Source organism: Triplophysa rosa, linkage group LG14, assembly GCF_024868665.1.
Source record: "Triplophysa rosa linkage group LG14, Trosa_1v2, whole genome shotgun sequence".
NCBI classification, from domain to species: Eukaryota; Metazoa; Chordata; class Actinopteri; order Cypriniformes; family Nemacheilidae; genus Triplophysa; species Triplophysa rosa.
Window position 1 is genome coordinate 10,923,345 of NC_079903.1, and position 22,095 is coordinate 10,945,439.

Below are 22,095 nucleotides of genomic sequence, written 5' to 3' on the forward strand. Positions count from 1 at the left end.
ACTTTGCCTTAAATGACATGTGTTTGGAAAGAAAACCTGTAAGTGTAGCACTGAATAAAGAAAAAGACAAACGGTGGACGTGCGCCATTCACGTGGAAAAACCTTCTTTGTTTTCGCTTGTTTGTCCTCGAATGACTCGCTCTACGTTTGTAACTGTGTTTTAAAGACGTCCTTCAGCAATTAAAGTCAATTACGTCTGTCAAACTTGGAAAAGGACTTGATGTAGGTTGCGGCAGCGCTATGCTAATGACGCTAGGCTAGCACAAAGCCTGCTGTCATGAACTTGTGCAGTGCAGACCACCTTGATTTTGAGCTTTACTGAAGAAAAACGCATTTGTTTTGTGATAAATGAGCCTTCCTTTTGTTGATTCAAGAAGATATTTAACTTAAAATGAGTATTTGGGGTTATTTTTAAATCTTTACTGTTTGGTTTAAGAGGACGTACAAAAATGTGCAGCTGAGCACAGTCCATTCTTACTAAACAATGAAATAGAAACTAAAAGTAGCACCGCATACATTAAGCAACCACTTTTAGTTTATTATTAGATGGAAGTCTTGTTTATAAAATGATGAATTTTATGATTTCATTTTTCTTATAAAATTATAATAAACTTTAACTTGAGTATGTGTATATAGGTAGCTTGAATGAAGAATTCCTGTACATGTACTGTAGGCCTCACTTATACTTGCTAACTTTCCAAAATCTCTAACACTTATTGCCACTGATTCAGTAAGAGCTGGCATGTAACCACATATTGGCACTCAACTAAAATAAGTTGGAAAGTACAAAAATAAAACCTGATCTCAGTCAAAGAGGTATTTTAATACATTAAAGATCCAGTGTCTTAATAGTATGTTTTACTCGGGAACCGGTGATGTTCTTAGGGAAAGAAACATTGGGATTGCTTAACCTTTAAAAAACTTTTGAAATGGTGTCGTCATGTTTTCAACAATGTTGTTCCTGTATGGCTTTCTCTTTTCACAAAAGGAGATTTTAAGCAGAAAGAAGAGCTCCTTATACAATGTATGGAGACCAGACATTCTCCAAAATAGTCCTTAAGTCTTTTTATCAGAGCATCAATCTTTACAAAAATTGAATATTCACCATTTACTTTTATGTACAGAAAGAAGCAGATTGGACGTGCTGCAGAACTGGAACTGCTTTTGTTAGACTTAGTCACCATTGGCGTCTGATTCGATGAAAGGAGAAGGTCTGTCATGCAGGACCACCCTGTCAATAACCAGCGTCCGCGTCATGATTGACTTCACAAATAAAGCAAGCAAACATTGAAAAGAAATGCAAATGTGGAGCCCATGATTTACAGAGAGCTTTTGTACTAGTTGCCCAGGGAATTTATAGTGAGGTCGTATAATCTGTGAACTATCGCCAGTGTGTCCTTGAATACAGCATTCTACCTCAAATTGAGGATTGTTCTTGATATAGATTTGGATAGGTATTGAAAGTCATGTCAATGTGGTCAATTTAACCAAATGTTTGTTTGGATAACAATATTGTATCTATGGCACTTTGCATAGGCTATATATGTTAGTCAAACAACTTTTTAAAGCAGTTAAGCCCTAAATCCCATTTTTTTGCTGTGAGAGAGACTCTTATTGGACAATTGATGAAGTCTGATAAACTTTTAAAATTAAACTAATTTAGCTATCATGACGTCGGTTTAAACGCATCAAATGATATAATATAATATAAAATACAAAGTAAAATAGGAAGAATATGAAGTTTGATAAACTTCTAAAATTAGCCAATTTAACAAATTGAGTTGGTTTTAAATGCATCAAATGCAATTAAATGCAATGAAATGAAATTAATTGAAATTTCAATGCAATGCAATACAAATAAAATATAATATTAAATAAAATAAAAATATAATATAATTAGACATAAAATATTATAAAATACAGTAAAATATAATAAAAATAAATATTTTTTTTTGAATTTTTTTAAATATAAAATAAAAGAATAATTAAAAAGTAACTTTGGCCGGTCCGACATAAGGGATCTTGACTATTTAACCTGTACCAAAAAACTATATATGAAGAGTTTGGCTCCAAAATAAGATAATTCCGTTTTTTTAATTGTTCAAAAATCATGTTTTTATTATGTTATAATGTTTTTATTGTGTTTTTTTGTGTTAGTTAGCTGTATTTTTTTGAGTTATTATGGCTTAAATCAAAACAACCAACTGCAGTTTGATTGATATTAATTGGAATGCACAATACAAAAACATGATATTTGAAAAATTATGAGTTATGAGGATATGAGTTAGAAAATCTCATTTTGGAACCAAATTCTTCATATATTTACACTACACTTTAGGACTTATTTGACACTCTTTAGACAGTTTATACATTTTCTTTTGGTTGGTTTCCAAAAGTGCACATAAAATAGGAAATGTAAACTGAAACAGCTCACATAATATTGACTTAAGCAGCCCTTTTCACTGACCATTTGTTGTTAAAGAGAAAAAATACATTCAGGTCTCTGAATCACATGATGTCTCCACTGTGCAGCATGTGTATAGATGATGAATAACCTGACAGTCATGATCCAGGAGTCAGTGATTATTGCTGGCACACAGTTAATCTCTTTTTAAATAATAAACTGAATTAAGTTCATTTGATTACATATTAAGTTACATCCTGCTTGGGCTTGCTAGTGCTTAAACTTTTCACTTCATCCATGTGGTTTGTAATTCATCCACTTGCGGTTCAGTAATTGAAGGTAATAAATCATGTTTCTCATCAACTTCTGGACAATTGAATATTGACAATTGATTCTGCCTTTTTGTATTCTTGGCCATGTTGAATGTTTTGGTCATTTATTTGGCGATAATTGATTTCACAAGCATAAGATTGCTGTTTTTGTAGACTTGTTAAATAATTGAAGATTAGCATGAACCTCAGGCCTATTCTCATTTTTGTGGAAAACACATGGTTTCACTGAAGTTATGCAATCATCTGCTAAACGTTTATTCTCCAGAAACATTTGACATGCTTTAAGTTTTGGCAAAAATGGGATGCACGTTTTTCATTTTTCTTATTGTTGTCCCGTCCCAATCTTATGCAAGAAAATAGAACACAAGCGTTAGGTTAAGTGTTGAAAAGTATAATTTAGTGTCTGGTTTGTTTTAGCCTGAAGCTTTAGTCAATTCCAGACACATCTGACTGTAAAATCTGTGCGTCTGATTATTATTATATTATGAATTCTATCTATCTATCTATCTATCTATCTATCTATCTATCTATCTATCTATCTATCTATCTATCTATCCATCCATCCATCCATCCATCCATCCATCCATCCATCCATCCATCCATCCATCCATCCATCCATCCATCCATCCATCCATCCATCCATCCATCCATCCATCCATCCATCCATCCATCCATCCATCCATCCATCCATCCATCCATCCATCCATCCATCCATCCATCCATCCATCCATCCATCCATCCATCCATCCATCCATCCATCCATCCATCTACCTACCTAATGATTCATCAAAAAATGGGCTTCTAAAAAAGAGCATCTACAAAATATATATATTTTTATCTTTAATTCAAATCAGTAAATCACTAAATTACATAGTATCCACGAGTTACAAGACAAACGGGTTAAAATCTTTATTGCGTTTATATCAGTACATGTTTATATAAGTATAGAATTATCAAATGAGGATTATATTCAATATTTTAAACATTATGTATTATAATAGGTATTGTATAACTCCGTCTGTCACAGTGCCACCTGGTGACCGTCAAATTCGAAATGTTGTTTATCGTCTTTAAAATATATTGTCAGGCAAAACACTGATGCAAATTTCTTACAATATTTTACAATTACATTTGATTTTACAACTTGCTTATTCCCAAGTCGCAATAGGTTTACTGTAAATTTTAGACTCCGTGTGTAATTAGCATATACCGGAATTCACAAAGTTAACATACTGAAACATAAACCATACATCAGAGCCAAAGATCAACTGGAATTCAGGAACTGGCTTTCAACCACCAGGGGGAAGTGTTGGCAAAGACAAATAACTGCTTCACCGAAATACCTAGTGTTATAAAGTCTAAGACCACATAGGAAATCTTTTACAAATCCATAAAAAAGTTTTTGTATTTTGAAGAAATTGTAATGAAACAAAAATATATAAGTAACATTTGAGGTTCTGGACAGTTTAACGACCACCACTCACACTATCAAATAATGCCGTTCAGAAATGTTCAAATTCCTATTTTTAACTAAACTTCTCACAGAAATTGTGATATGTTTAATATCATTTGTAAACATACAAGCAAATTATATATATTTATGCTTTTACTATTTAATTTGCATTTGTTTGATGCTTTTGCACAATGTTAACAAATCCCAAACATTACTCTCCTATAAGATTAATTGCTTTTTTTGAACGCTGCTCTCATCTGTTTTGCTTTTCCAAGAAAACACGACTTTTCTCACTAACAGTACCACAAACATGGACTTGTTTGTGCTTGCTGGAAAGGCTTCTTTCAGGGAATACATAACGGACATAATCCCTTGGCTATTCTGACAGTAAATATGAAGATACGCAAACAATCCTTGTTGTTTTTGTCCCTCTCAGTCCTGAGGAAAATGTGGCTTTTCTTTTTCTTTATTTAAGGAGAAGCACACCCCAGAATGATCAACCTCATGTTGTCTTAGACTTTCTAGATTTCTGTTCCCCTCTGTAGACCACATACAGAGATGTTAAGCAAGATTGAATACAATGGTATTCAATAGTGCCCCAGAACCCAGTTTGGGTTCTTTGGGTTTGCTTTCCTACATTCTTCAAAATATCTTCTTTTGTGTTCAACAGAACAAAGAAATGTATAAAGTAATGTTTCCCACTATGGTAGTCAATGGTGGCCAAGAACTCTTTGGTTACAAGCATTCTTCCAAATGTCTTTATCTGTTTATCATAACCAAGAAATATATACAGATTTGGAACAACTCGAGGGTGAGTAAATAAAGACAGAAATGTCATTTTTGGGCGAACTGTCCCTTTAAGGGCCCTATTTTCACGATCTAAGCGCATGGCGCAGGTGCACTCAGGGCGTGTCCGGATCCACTTTTGCTCATTTAAGGACGGGAAAACGGTCGGCGCGCCCGGACACATGGTCTAAACGGAATGTCCCGATTCTCTTAATGAGTAATGGGTGTTTTTTGGGCGTAACGTGCAGTAAACCAATCTCATCTCTCATTCCCTTTAAGAGCCAGTTGCGCTCGCGCAATGACGGATTCGGTCCTTACACGGCGGAATTTGCAAGAGCAAAGACTGGACGCTTCTCTAGAGAGGAAACGCATCTGCTCGTGCGTGAGGTTAAAGCGCGCGTGCAGATCATCTACATGACAAGCCGGATTTTTATCTTTATGTCCACAATAATAATCTTTTACATTGTAATCCATTTATTTTTTATATTTGGCATGTTTGTGTGCTGCTGCGCTTCCCTCTGTGTAATAAGTAAAGTGAAAGCGCGCTGTATGGGGCGTATTTTCTACTAATGCGCTCTTTTTTAAACAAAAAAAATACTGCGCCTTTGACTTTAGACTTTAGACCAGGTTTGAGTTGGTCTATGGCGCAGTCTATTTTCAGTTCCTCAAAATAACAACGCGCCAACAATGCGCGTGAGCACACCAATTTTTTAGACCAGCACGCTCACGGGCGCACAAATGAGCGCAAATGCATTTGCTATTTAAACGACGCGGCGCAGGACGGGAAAATGAGAACTGCGTCGGGCTGAAACTACCTAAAACACTTGCGCTGTGCCTTCCGCCGGCTGTACAATAGGGCCCTAAGTCTCACCCAATATCTGTTCATATAAATGAATGCTCATCTTTCATTATGATCCATTATTTTTTTATCAGAACCACGCCAGTGTCACATTGGCTCAGATATACGAGGACTTCTAATAGAAAAGGAGTGTTATGAGAGAGGGGAGGTGTTTTGGTACCTCATGAAACGTCTGGGACATCTTGTCCCTAAATGACTGTGCTCTTCAGGTCAACTGCCCTAGCAGACCTCACTTTAATTTCATTTAAAGGGGCCATGATCAAACGTCTCGGACTGTCCCTGTCTGTTCTACACTTTACATTGGAGTGTGATCAAAGGCTGAACCTCTCTTGACCTTTCATGTTTCGACTCTGTTTCCTGAATAGAGACACTTAGCAGCATTTACAAGCAGATCGAGAGCAGAATTACCCATTATCAAGAGAGGGGCTTGTAAGTGCTCATCCAGGATGAGACGCTGTGTTCTGTGTCTGTCTTCCTGTTTTGAATTCCAGCAGAGCCTTTGGTGGTCTGGAAAAGCAAAAGATAGTTTTGCGTTACTGAACAAATAAAAAGACACCTTGGAGTTTGCATTATTGCAATGGGCTAATGTACATCTACCCAGATGTGTTGGTTTAATATTCAGTATATTAAGAGGCCATCCAGTTGTCTTTAATCTGCATTCTTTCTTCTTTCTTTCTTCTGCGGAACACAAAAGAAGAAATTTCGAAGAATGTTGGTAACTGAACAACGGCTTTACCCATTGAATTTAATTGTATAGACTCCAAACCAATGCAAGGCATTGGGTACTGCTGTTGTTCGGTTATCAACATTCTTTAAAATATCTTCTTTTGTGTTCCGCAGAAGAAAGTCAAACCGGTTTGAAATGATAATAGAGTGAGTAAATGATGACAGAATTTTCATGTTCGGGTGAACTGTTCTTTTAAAATCATTTAATTATTTTCATTTTAGAAGTGATAAATACATGTGAAAACAATATTATTGTGTCATTTATAAAATATGTTTGCTGTGCAGTATTTAAGATCTGCACACATTGCATGATTTTTGTTATTTTTCCAGTTTGTGTGATTTCAGTTTTCTTCAAATAAAGGCAAATAAAAAAAGCTATATTTTCATTTGGAATTTGGGATAGAAAATTCACAGAATGAAACAAAAATGAACATTTTACCTAAACACACACCTACTGTATACATTGTAAATTCATAAAGATGGAAAATAGTTTTGCAGTGGTCTCACAAATTTTATTCGGGGCTGTTTATGTTATATTTTCAAATAAAGTATAGCTTCATAGTTAACAGATTTAACGTTTCGCTCATTTTCTAAAAGTTGAAGATGTGAGAAACATCATTTACTTCTCATGTAATGGTGGGTTTTGCATATTCAATATGATTCCAACTTTTCCTGCTCAAGATATAAACTTCCAGACCAACTGTGACTGTTTTGCTAACTGCACACAATGTTCTTTGAAAGATATCGCGTGTTCTTGCTCTCAGTTTTGTTCTGTTTTTTGGAAGACAGCTGATCAGCCTGAGACGGCAATTGACAATAGCATCTGTTGGAGAAGAGAGTTTCTCAGGAACATGGCATGTGTTTATTAAATTCCCGATTAATAGCACACGTTCAGCTGCAGCTGCTGTTTGCTTCAGTCTTTCCTCCTCAGATTTCTTCTCTCCTTTACAGTCATTCACACAAATACGAAAACTCCAGAGGAAAATGCAAACATGCACAACATTTGTATCTTAGCATTTTTGTGGGAAGTTGAAATTGTGTCCTATTAAATCTGAATTCAGCAGTAAAACTTTTGGCGACATGCTAAATCATGGCTCCTCGTTTCTTTCTCTCATCGCTGGACCGTTAAACAAGATTTGTAGGGTTTACAATCTGATTAAAAACAAGTGCACGTCTTACATTGGTGTTGTTTGTAAAACATGGTTTAAAGCCTCTTAAAATGAGTTGAGTTTATCCAAAGACACACACTTAGCAGTTTTTCTGACCAAATACAGCATATTAAGATCATATGAAGTAGTTGAAAAACATTTATATATATTTTTCCTAATCATTTCCTGTAATTTAAAGGTAATGGTTTCATACTGACATTATTTTTCTTCATTTATTATGTCACTTTGTTATTGCAAGTCACATGGTTATTTAATAATTATGTCCTCAAGCTCTAACGCTACAGTGTGTTACAGTATTCAGAGTGACATCATGTTTTGTTCTGGAAGGAAGTGAAGACTGTCAGATGTTGCAGTGATTAACGTGCTTCTCATCTGGCCTGGCGCATGTGCAGGGGAAGTTTGGGGCTTTTGCGTCACTCGGCATGTTTTTCCCGTCTCTTGCGTGGATGTGCCGCTGATGTAGGTGCGTGAGATTGTGAAGGGCTTGTGCAGGAGGGAGTGTGTTGTTTCTGCACTGATTACTGAAGGGGATCTGACCGGGGGAATGAGGAGTGTAGAGCCAGTGTTTCTCTTGAGAGAGGTTTCAGATAAACAATTAACTTCGGTCCGTTCAAGAAGGGGGATTTGGGAGGGGAAATTAGGAAACTATGTTTTTATTTCTTCTATTTTTTCTCTCTATTTTTAAACTCAGGTTTTTAAAATGTTCAAAATCATGTTTAATTGTGTTTAATTGTGTTAGTTAGCTGTCTTTTTTGAGTTATTACTTAATCAAAACAACCCAACAGCAGTTTTATTGATATTGGAATGCAGAAGAAAAACTAGATTTTTTAACATTTTTTTTGTTTTTTGCAGATTAACTCTTCATTTTCATACAGTATTTGGGACTTTGGCGCATAATTTATACTTCACTATATATGTGCTACGAACATGAAGAAAAACCTCATATTATGCAGTTTTTAACTTCTCTAGATTAACTAGGAACATTGTTCCAGGCTCTGTGTCAAGAGGGGGGCCCACTTCAGTCCTTTATAGTCTCGCCTACTTATGAAGCCTAGATGAGAGGGGGGCCCACTCCCCCAAAAAAGGCCCCAAGCCCCATAAAAGTTAGCGAAATTATTCCTTGTGACATTTAGCCAAATGTGGGGAACTGAATGTCATAGAAACTTGGATGTGTTCCAGTAAGTAACCACCTAGAAACCACTCATAACACCCTAGCAACTGTATAGCAATGTGCTAAAAACAAGTTGAAACTCCTTGGCAACCTCCCATGACACCCAGGTATTGTGACAGCAAGTCAGTGTGGAAAAAAACTTGTTTAACTCCTTAAAAACTACATGTTTAATAATGCACCTTATTTCTCCTTTTTTGTGTCTCTTTAACTGTTATAGACATTTGGTCCCAAAATAAACAGAATGACGATGCTGTTTCATTTTATGTAATAATCCCCAAAAAGAACATATTTCATCTCTGGCACTGCAGCTTGGCTTTGCTGTTGTTGTTTTGGTGAGAAATTGTTTAAGTGTGTATTACACATGATGAGTTTGTTATGCCCGCAGCCTCTGTTGGCATGGCAACTCCTTCTTATTTGTAACAATGTATTGTTTTACTCATGCGGTCATGACTTTACTCATGGCTTGTGACTGTCCTTACGCCCTCTGACTTCTGTTTTTGTATCTGGAGAGCTTCAATTGCTCTCCTCGACTTGGGGTCGGGAGTGGGCCCCCGTGGGCACTATGCAGAACATTATCTGGCATTATAACCAATGAAGTGATCTTCACTCTATCCAACAGGCAGAGTAGGAGAGGCATTTGGTTAACCAGGGCTGTTCCCTAAATTCAGGGGCCTGATTATGAGCACTCATAAAAATAAAGGTGCTACAAGCGATGCCATAAAATAACCATTTTGGTTCCTCAACCATTTACTCAAAAGTTGTTGATACAACCATTTCTTTCTTACCTTTTTATAGTCTAAAGAACCGTTTTCCACTACAAATAAGACAGAAAGGTTCTGCGTATGTATTTTATATGTTCATATGTTATCTAGGGTGTAGTGTACAGTATATCAGCCAGTCTTGTTATACTATCTGTGAGACTTTCTTTCATGTTACCATTTCATCAAACAAACAATAATCTAAAAAGAACATGAGCGTTTTAGAATATACAAATCACATGGTGATTTTTATGAGTAAAGTTTGAGTTTACAGAAGGAGTGTGTGCAGGAGCTTGAATTGTTTACCATTACTCCATTTACCTTCTGATTGTGTATATGTTCATTCTTACCCAGATAAAGACTGTGGACGTTTCTGGACGTTGATTCATGAACTGTGGGCTTATATATTGAACGTGTTTGGGGTTGTTGTTGTAGCAGTTTTCTTGTATTATACACTTGTCTGAGATTGTACCAAACACCTGATGACAGCTCTGAATTAGCAGCAGATCTGTTTTAGTGAGTATTGCTTTTATGATTTGTGACCCTGGATCACAAAACCAGTCTTAAGTAGCACGGGAACATTTTTAGTAAAAGACAAAAATACATTGTGTGGGTCAAAATTATCGATTTTTCTTTTATGCCAAAAATCATTAGGATATTAAGTAAAGATCATGTTCCATGAAGATATTTTGTAAATTTCCTACCTTAAATATATAAAAACTTTATTTTTGTGAGTGGATGGTCTGCCACAGTGCCCCTGATTAACAACTTCAAAGGCAATTTTCTCAATATTTTGATTTTTTTGCGCTCTCAGATTCCTGAGATTTAAACGGTTGTATCTCAGCCAGATATTGTCCTATTCTAACAACTCATATATCTATAGAAAGTTTAGTTATTCAGCTTTTAGAATATGTAAAAATCTCAATTTCGAAAAATTGACCCATAAGACTGGTTTTGTTGTCCTTGGTCACATTTGTGCTTTCACTGCTTGGTGGTTTTCAGTTATCTCTAGATGTTCTCTCTATACGGAGACTTTGTTTGCTCTGGTGGGGGCCGCTTACTCTGGGGCATATTATCAAAGTCCGTTTAGGGAAGTCGTGCCACTCGACGGCCACCACCTCCGGGCAGTTATTACTTAATTCAAACAAGACGTGAATGGGAATACTGATATTTCTACAATCGCCGGCTAAAATCTCAATTAAACGACATGTTATTATGACTTAAAAATGACGTAAACTGTACCATAACGTTTGTTTCCTATGATCAAATTGTGCTTAAAAACATTCTTTTTTATGTTGCTTTAGATACTTCGCATGCGCAAAGTTTCGCTAGGGCGGCCATATTGAGCGTTGCGTTCCTCCCCATTCATGTCAACTGCAGTGATGCATCTTGTTAATATTAATATCTTTGATATTATCCAACAAAACAACAATTTCAGCTGAAGTCATCTTATATGAGTAATTCATTCAAAAATGAAAGTTCGCACCCTCATGTCATCCCAGATGACTTCAATAAGCACATCCACGTTTAAAGTAATCCAAACGACTCCAACAGGTTAAAGGAGTAGGTCACTTTAAAATAAAAAATTTCATGATAATTCACTCACCCACATGTCATACAAGCCGTCCGTGTGTTTATTTCTTCTGTCGAAAACAAATTGAGGCTTTTGAGGAAAGCTTTCCAGGGTTCTTCTCCATATAATGGACTTGAACGGGGGGCTGTTGGTTAAGGTCCAAATTTCAGTTTCATCGCAGCTTCAAAAGGCTCTACACGACACCAGCCGATGAATAAAGGGGTTGTCTTGCGAAACGATTCGTTATTTTCCAAGAAAACAAAAAAATATATAATTTTTAAACATTAATATATGGCTTGCACTGCCTCGGTTTTACTGTTCTATATGGGTAGTTTACAAATATACCGTACATGTGTCCCATGGTGTGACATAGCAAAAATGTAGAAAATAAACTGTTAATAATATATTATTTCATATTATTAATATTTATATTTAAAATATAAAATGGCTTAAGAGAGATTTATCTGTTTTCAAAGTTTTTGCTGTCACACCATAGGACACATTTACACATTATTTGTCAACTACCCATATAAAGTACAGTAAACACTCCATAGTAAGTTTGTTCAACATGATGCACACTAGCAATACAAACCCCTCTGCTTTAAATAAGACACTTCAAATTTCTCAAATGACAAAATTTTCAAGTCATTAGCAAAATGGTATTAGAACACAAAATCTGATCCTCGTGGGAGAAAGTCGTGTTTAAAATCTGATCATACTTTTAATTTGTCAACGGCACCTGCTTCTACTTCTCAGCTCTTTTGTGGGAAAATGTTTTCAGACTTTGTCACCATCCCCTGGGAGAGCGGGGATCTGTGGTACCGTAACAGCTCCGCCGTAGGCTTTCGTGAGAGCTACTTTGAGAAATTATTGCAGTTTTAAATGTTTTTGGACCAGACTTTTACTTTGGTTGTTGTAATCACAAAACCTTCCAAGAAATATTTACATGACACATTCAGTTACTGTAGCGTTTTGACAGTCACAAAATTTCCCGACAACATGATTACACCGAAAATCGTCTCAGTGAGATCAGTTTTTGTCTGATGGCTTAAAAAGCATTTTCAAACAATAACATGACAGTATTTCCCCATGTACTGTATCTGTTGATAGGTATCACACTTTTTATCCCATTAAAGGTTTATGGTGACCCATACGTTAGTACATCACAAGAAAACAGTGTCTGCTGTCAGTTCACATGCTCGCTTACTGAGGTAATGTGCTCTTGCAAAACAACAATGGCCTTCTGACCCAGCGTATAGACTGAGGGATGCTGGGTGTTGATGTGATTCATAAACACCTCTCCTCCAGTGTGTCTCAGGTTTCAGCTGAATGATGCGATTATACTGAGCTCGATCAAACTTCCCACCATGATTCTTGACAGCAACTATGTTGAATTTGCTGTGGGAGTCTGTCTGGAAATAAACTAGTGTTCTGTACCGACGGGTTAATGATAAGTTGGTGGGAACTGCATCTCCTTGTTTAACAGGAAACAGAAGATGATATTATTATCACGTATGAAGAATGACTGCATTAGCATGACTCACTGGTCATGGAATGTGTCGTATATTCATTTTAATTTAGTAAATGAATCGCAAAAACTATATATGACCTATGATTTATTTATTATTACAGTATCATATTTGAATGTACATGATATTGTTAAGATTTTTGAAAAATGAAGAGGCCAAAATTATTTTAAGTTTTTCTGAATTTAATATTTATTGGTATGTGTTTAGGTAAAATGATAATTTTTGTTTCATTCTGAGAACTACTAACAATATTTCTTCCAAATTTCAAATAAAAATATTGTTTCTAATTGTATTTATTTGCAGAACTGGAGAAACGGGTCAAAATAACAGAAAAGATGCTCTGTATTTTTCAGACCTCAAATAAAGAAAACTAGTTCATATTCACTTTTAAGCAATACAACAATAATATTTCTACATTTAGAAAAAGTTTTTATAAATTGTATGTGATAACCTCGATTTTTATCATAGTTTTCATGCGTCTTGGCATGTTGTTAGTTTTCACAGTGCTTTTCTGGACGACTTTGTCACTCTCGAGGTTCGATTTTGATGAAGTTGAACAGACACTGGACTGGAATGGCCACAATACATACAGAAATGCTGTTAAATGAACATTTGGAATGGTCTCTTCATTTTTTTCTGCAGCTGTATATTAATAATTTAAAGTTATTATTAGGCCATTGTTGGGCTTGACCCCGTAAATGCTGCTTGCAGCTGTATCTTGTATAAAACTTAAAATCGTATTCACACACATTCCATCAACGCTGTTTCTATGCCCATGTACAATATTATACATTTTCTTTCTGAACTGAATGCACTACGTGTTCCGTGACTGATCCTAGATCAGAGCAGGTGTATGAGTGGGTTGCTATTGCTTTTTGACAGTCCAGCTTTCAATGAACCGCTGTTCTGCGAAACGGAACCCTGCACCTGTGTACGTACAGACAGACAGGCAGGACCCCTGCTTGTTCTGGACTCCTAATGACAACAGTGACCTCATCTCTCATGACATCATGGGAGAGGCTGGAGCATGTGAGGGTCATGCAGATGTGCAACACGCTTTACGCAACTACCACCCCGCAGCAACAGATCCCGTTCTGTACCCACCGCACATATGCCTTATGAAATTACTGCAAGACCACCGACTTCTCAAAGTGCTTGTGGAGCATTTTGTGCAGTCTGTGCACATGCTTTCCATTTCCATGTGCAAATGAATGCATTAAAAACCCATTCGAATAGAAAACTCTCATGAGATAAGGTCAATTTGATCCTGCCAAGCACAATTAAATGGGATATTGTTTTCATCCCTGATGTCTATAACTGTGGTGAAAGAATTAGCATGCATAGATTGCCAAACATTAGCCGAAAGGACGGCGGAGACGCGATCGGATTTCATTATCTTCAACCACACCTTCTCCCAGGATGCTTGTTTTCTTCTGCAAATGACCGTAATAACATTTCTGTTGAAGTGGCAGATTTAGGGAACTACTAACATCATTGAAACTTCCTCTTATATAGAAGGTTATTATGACCTAAACGCACATTATCATCTAAGAATGTAAGAGTTTTTCGTTGGCTGTAGAGCTGATCTTGTTCTATTCTATTCAGACTTTTGGCACTCAGTTTGTCTATCCTGGACCTTGCGTCTCTGCAGCGCTATCTTGGAAGATGTTGCGTTTAAAATTCAATTTTTTCAATTAAAAAAGAAAGTCATACAGGTTTGAAATAACAAGATGGTGAGTAAATGATGACATCACTTTAACCCAATCTTTAAGCAATAAACAAACTCAAAATTGTCGCACTTCATCACTGTTTAATGCCATTACATTTAAAAAGAGATGACATCGAAGTGTTCAGTTACTTTTTTTTATAAGAGACTTAAATAGTAAATTAAAAATACAATATCGATGCCCAAGGCTTCTGCATTTTAAATTAAAACATTAATGTATTTTTGACAAGAAAACCATGTAGTGACATCAAACAAATGGAAGCAGTGTGTATGCTCTTTCATGAATACTTCAACTAAAGCAATTTTCAACCTCCACTGACATTTCTTATGTGGCAGCTTGTCCCTTTTAACCTTTTCACAATTTCATCTCGGACACACGTAAACTAAATAGTGCCATGTGATTTTTTTCAGACGTTATGAAAGTGCCATATCAGTGGAACAAAAACATAGGGGATTTGAGGGGCAGGAACCCTTACATTCCTTATGAATGACATAGCCCAGATCATGTTAGGTGGCCCTTTATTTGCCTTAATTAAAAACATACACGTGAAGTACAATCGCTAGATGGTTAATCGTTGTATTTGTTTAATAACAGCCGTAAATGATGGTGCTGTATTACATATGAAATCATCAGTATGTTGATACTTAAAATTTACAATGACATACGGTAATTGGGACCATAGCTGGTGGTGAACTAACATAACATTTGATGTCGTTTTTTGTAAGCTTTGCACAACTGACATGTCAAGTAATGAGTGAGAAGTTTGGCTGATGTATTGAAAGCTGGAGACAGGTGTTTAGTTGACCTCAAACATACATCTGCCAGGCATTGGCTGGCCCTTTCCCTCTCCGCCCAGTCTGAGTGCTGAAACATTGGGTTGCCATGGCATTCTCTCTCTCAGCACTGGGGAAACAGGCCAACGCTGTCCAGGCATGAGTTCCACCTTCCAGCTTAGAGATTTCTGGCCTCATTCTATCTGCATTCCTCCAGCGGTTGCTTGTAGTTTTTATGACACGGCCAAATGACCAGCAAATTAGATCATCTAATGCAGGAGAGCTGGCTATCTGCATTGCATTTTGGGTAAATGATAATAGTTGTGAGGCATGCTGTCACTGGATGTCAAAACGTATTATTCATTTGGAAATCATTTATTATCTTTGGGTTGGGTTGCTCAAACAAATGCAACGTGTGCAGTTCTATTTAGCATCACTAGCGGCGCTATTCAATATAATATACATAACTATGTCTTCAGTAGTGTATTAAGACCTTACATAATGAAGCGTTATGTTTTTATTACCTCAGAATGAGATATTTCTATCTACATACAGTAGTACACCGTGGGTCCCGTTGCATGGAAATCGGCTTGTTGTTTCTACAGTAGCCCTAAATGGACAAACTGCTCTTCAGAGCGCGTTTTGTAAATACATTATCTCCTTCTGCAAAGAAACAAAAAGGTGATGACATCTTAGTCCTGTTTCAGCCAGGGCAGTGCTTCGAAAGGGAGGGGTGAGCGGTGAGCGGTGGTGTTTGCCTTTGGTTGCAATTCACAACCTCACCACTAGATCCCGCTAAAATTCACATACTAGACATTTAAATAATGGTTTTGTTAAGTGGTTAATAGGGTATGTGTCGAATGTCACGTGACTAAACCGGTAAACCGGTCTCGTTACATCTGCTTGTTGGAAAAAGTGTGTTAACAGTATTAACTATCAACGATATCTATGGATTTTTAAGGTAATCCGCTAACCTAGCTAGCTGTTTCCATTTTTTAGGCGTTTTGTGCTATTTTAATATTCAAATGTCTGTGATAAGAAAAAATACTTTTATATATCAATCTGTTTATGTGATGGGCATCGATTTTGATCATCTTTGGTAGCTAATTTAAAGGCATTTTGAGTAAAATGGCTCTTTATCTAATGAAGCGCATACAAAAGACTTAAACCGGATGCGATGAGACTTGTTTTCCAGTTTCTGCTTGTGACGTTCGGCATAAAGCCTATTTAGGTGTTAACACATTTTTAGGTTACTTAATAAAACTACACTGTGTAGTATAAATATAAAGAAGTCTAATCGAATAAACTGTCATGAACTGTATAAAAATATAAATACAGACATACATTGTAGATATAATATATATGGGAGTTCTCTGTTCTGTTTGAATGTCTATGGTAAACACTCATTTTTAACAGCATTAGCAGCAGTGTTGTGACCAGCTCTGTTTTGTGTTTACTGAAGGGTTCTCAGCATTCGTGACACTAATGGGCCGTATGACCTCTCTCATTCCTACAGGCCTGTGGTGTCTAACAGATCGCCAACTGCTTTTAAATGGGTCTTATCAGCTTACATAATCACAACAAGAGCAGACGCTCAACTCGAATCTTTCTCTCAAACATGCTTTAAACAAGGGAGCCAAAAACTAATAGCTGAATTTTACACTGAATTAAAATTGTTTACTGGAGGCACGCAAGCCTTCAGAAAGCAACAGAAATGAATCACACAAAGTTAAGTGTTTATTCACTGAACATATTTTGCTAAATATTGCTTTAGCTACAAAACAACGATAAATAGTTTGGTGTTAAATGCCCATGATTTATTTCTGCATATATCGGTCCAAATGTTTTAGGATACAGTAGGTGAGCTTTGTTTTGTATGACTAACAAAAGCATTTTGCTCCAGACTGAACTGTTGTTTCTTACATGTTTTAGGGTTCAAAATAATAGAAGGATTTATCACGTCATACCTGCCAGAGGCTGTCTGTACTCATACATTGAACATGACGTTGTTTTTACAACTAAGGCAAGGTCGTGTCCTGAGGCCATCTCACATATAAACATCTTTAAATCTTCTCCCCTGTTTATGGTTCACCAAACAAAGTGATTCCTCTAGACAGTTTACAGTCAAATTCAAGTTTACATATTTTTAAGTTGTCCTTTGTATAGGGGTGTAACGATACACTCAGCTCACGATTCGGTACATATCTCCATGCTGGGTTCACGGTACGATACATCTCGATATTTTGAACAAAATTAAAAAATGAAACTGCAATTCAAATAACATTTATTTTCAAAATATTAACAATTTCAGTAACTTTTTTGTTGCACATACAACTTAATAAAGAATTTTAACATTTTAAGGCTTAACTGAACCTTCTGTACTGCAGGTTTGTCACTGAGTGTCAATTTTGACAGCAAATGTTTATTTAGGTTTAGTCATATTCTTTTGACTAAAATGCAATTTAGTTTTAGTCATATTTTAGTCATCCCCATCATTTTAGTTTTAGTCGACAAAATCTACATTATATTTAGTCTACTAAAATCTATCTGGTTTAACTAATTTAAATGGTGTAATTAAATGTTCCATACAAAGATTTAACTGTTTTGACATAATTTACTTTACCTTAGAATTAAATTAAACCAGGCCATTACCTTTGTTTTTCAGAAAGGTTCAGTAACTACTGGATATGCATTGTTACAACACAGAGAATATTAGACCAGGGTCGTTCGTTCAGTGAAGGGCGTGTTCATTCAGTACATTCAACCAATGAAACGCTCTGACAGAGCTCACACTGAAACGCTATTGGCTCGTGTCTCTTTGAAGCACTTCTTTGCTTGAGACAGTAATGAATGAGAAATATCTTTCAAAAAGACATATTACATAAACTGTATTACATTTCTTCAATCATGCAAATCACATACTTGGTTCGATTTTTAGCATGTCATTAAATCTTTTAATCTACAGTACGACTCTCTTCATCGCTTCTCTGATCGGTACAGCGCTGGTTTCTTTTGGCTTTATATTGCATATCACGTTATTTAGCAGCTCACGTTAGCGGATAAATTAACATTGGCATTTAAAAACGTTTGTGCTGCCTTTGTAATGCATTTCGGGGTGACTCGCCAGCAGTCACGCTTCAAGATTGCTGTGTTTTACCGGCGATTGTGAGGGAAAATAAGACGCTTCGTAAATCACGTGGAGACACAGATTGTGTTTTTTGCTTCTCCTTCTCCCAGAGACTTCTCTCTCTACCGCATATGTGAGATAAGCACATGTGACGCGCTGGCGCAGAGTAGGTAGCGTCTTGACCGCTCAACGAATACAATTAAACATCATATCGTAAAATATCCCCATCTCTCTTCGATGCGCATCCTGACATTTTTGCATCGCGAAATATCGTAGTACGAAGTATCGTTACATCCTTGTATAATATACACAAACAGAGATTTCATATTGTGTGTATTTCATGGAAAATGTATTAATATGTCCGTAAAAGTGTGTGACTGACATTGCAACATTGGCCCGGTTTGGGGATTATCAATTTGTCCACAATTTATGTTTTGGAAACACAAATGTTTTTTTGGTAGTTTATTTCATAAATTGTATTTAAGTAAATGTTTCCAGTGTTTGAAATTTAGCGGCGTCTAGCGGTGAGGTTATGAATTGCAACCAACGGCTCGCTCCGCCCCTCACCCCTCCTTTTGGATGCACTAAGGTGGCTGACACAGGACTAAGATATCATCACGTTTTTGCTACTGTAGAAACAACATGATGAATTCCATGCAAGGAGACCAGCGGTGTATGTAGATAGAAATAGCTCATTCGAAGGTAGTAAAAACAACTGTAGTGTATGGAGTGTTTAAGGAACTCCGGGATTGTTAATAATGTCCATTCTAAGAGAGTAACTCTTTGTATTGTTTTGGTTGGCCAACCCTGTAAGGTGGCAGAAAAACTTTGTTCAGTAAACGAATAATACAGTCCATCGGTGTCTCATCTTTATTTGTGTTCAGGGGTGCAAACACAACAATAACGCTTCATTATGTAAGGTCTTTATACACCTCTGAATATATAGTTATGTATATCATATTGCATTTCTGTTAATAGATCCTCCAAAAAGTGGCACACTGGACTTTTAAATTTAAGGTATTCCCTAAATAAGTATCCTAACATAAAGCCTTCTCCCGTTTAAACTCTATGCTTGCTATTGTAAAGTATTGCAGGTATTCATCTTTCAAACACGACTGAGTTTGAGTGTATAAATCTGTTTTCATTTTTTTCCATGGCAGAACATATATTTCCCCTCAGCACATGTTCTTATGCAGATAAAGCTAATGTTCTGTATGATTATCCAGAAAAGTGGCTCCACCTTTCTACCATTGAAATGACATTCAGTAAAAAAGTACTTTTCAATTTTTACGATATAAATGTTGAGAATGCAACGTTTGCAATTACATTTATCGATGTAAACATTTATTCCGTGTAAATCAAGGTGTTGACATTTAAATGAGAAACGATGGTGTCGTGTAAGAAAAAGGTCAGAAGAAACTGAGAGTGGACGTGTGTGTTGTTACCTCTGAGAACATTTGGTGCTCTAGCATCTAAAGGCTTTATGTCATTAGTGACCTTGGGGAACAAATGACTGTATTAGCATGCTTGTTTTGACAGCTTTTAAAACAGCTGTGGTCACAGGTTTTTTCCTGCGTAGACCATTCTAACGTTTCAGAGGGAAATACTCTGTACCAGTGCTAAACCTCTTACAGATGTTTGAGTTGCCTGTATTTAGTTACATTCAGCTAAAAAGGCTTTTTATAATTTGTCTGAACTGACAAATTAAGTTATCCTTTGAGGTTAAACAATAATATAATCTTTAATAGAAGTTCAATAGCATTTTTAAAGGATTTGATCACACAGAAATGAAAATCCTGTGATCAATTATCCAACCCTTATTTTTTTCCAGACCTGTGTCACTTTCTTTTTGCTGTAGAACGTAACAGGATATTTTTTTTACGAATTGTTTCTACTTTTGCATTGTATTTGATCCTTGAAAGCAGTGTTGTAGTCGAGACACGCTTATTTGAGTCTGAGTATATTAAGTTCTAGGCAAGTCTGCATAATGTTGGGTCTTAGACAAAACCTTTGGAAATCTTCAAAGACCAGCAAAGCTTATGAAAAATATATAATAATAAAAAGTAATACTGTGCAAATGATATATTTTACTGTGTTCACTTGGTGCCAATGATATTGTTTCTTCCAAACATTTAACATGTTCTTGAAGATTTAGGTTTTGTGGACAAACTAATGTGGACTTGTCTCAGACTCATCAATGTGCTGGTCTAGATTTCAACACTGCTTGAAAGCCTCAGTCTAAAGCCTGTTTTTTGTAATTGCATTAAAAAGAGGTAAGCTAAAACACTTTTAGAAAATATATTGACATAACATTTCAAAATATTATTATTAGGCTTTACATTAAGGTTCCATTTGTTTAGCTGCATACAGTTTCTCTGGATCTGTTCCGCCCGCTGCTACAAGATCAGCAGATTCTGTGGCCGTCTTTAAGAATGGGCTGAAAACACATCTCTTCCAGGGGCGGACTGACCAGTAGGACATTCTGTCAAAGTCCAGAACGGCCGTCCCATCGCGACCAGGGGCGTTCCGGTCATCTGGAGTATCTGTACTTTTCCCGATGGTCCGCTAATGTTTGGGGCCGTAATGGCCCCAAACACACGTAATGGCCGTAACGCACGTGCCGGACAGATGGACGTTTTTAACTCGAATGCACGCAACGCGAAGGTGGACATGTATACATGTAACGCAATGACACTTCACCACTACCCCCCCCCCAACAACAGAAATGGTGGAGGGCTGATGCAATCAAACTCTCCAGTAGACAAAAAATGGTGGAGGGCCGAAAACTCCAGGGCCGCTTTTGCTTCCTAGTCCACCCCTGATCTCTTTGTATACTGTGGTAGGCTATATGAGACCAGTTTTTACTGCACTTATGCTTTTTGTTGTCCTTATGTTGTTCCAATTGCTTCTATTGCTTACCTCATTTGCAAGTCGCTTTGGATAAAATGCATCTGATAAAAATGACTAAATATAATGTACAGTTAACATAAACTAAGAATGAACAATACAGCATTCATTGATCTTAATACATGTTATTTTGAACATTTACTAATTTATTAAAGTCAAGTTATATCTTTTAACTTCAGTTAAGACATAGGGCCATGAAACATTCGTAAATATATGAGTAAATTCCGAGTAATTTGCGCGTAAAACAGACCTTCCAGAAAACTCTCCTCCGGATTCACAATTACTTCGTAGACGTCAGATTTGATAGTAAAATGTGTGTATTTTAATGAATTCCAGTCCCTCGTAATAGGATGCGCGTGCACGCTCATTCACAATTAGCTTTCTCTGGTTTGGCTACATTATATTGGATAAATGCATACTATACTAATAGGCTATATGCTTACCAATAAATTAATCAATTAAACTGTGTCCACCAAAACGTTTTTAGCCAGCTAAAATAGTAATACCTGGTGCTCTTCTGAAAATGACCAGCTGGTGGCGCCTGAGAACGCTTTGGAGGCACTGCGCGTTATTCCGGAGATGCGTTGGTTGCTGTGATTTAGAATATCAGCAACAGTTAGCCTACTTGTTACTAGTATCTTATTTTGAAGAATATTACTTAATATGAAAATGCAGTAACCATTAATATTAACTTCTCCATTGTTGTGTATGATGGTTGGTCAATGTAGTGTTTGTCCCGCCTCTTCTCCACTGTGATTGGACAGCTGCGTAAAAAAGCACAGTGACGAGCTCTGCGTTTTA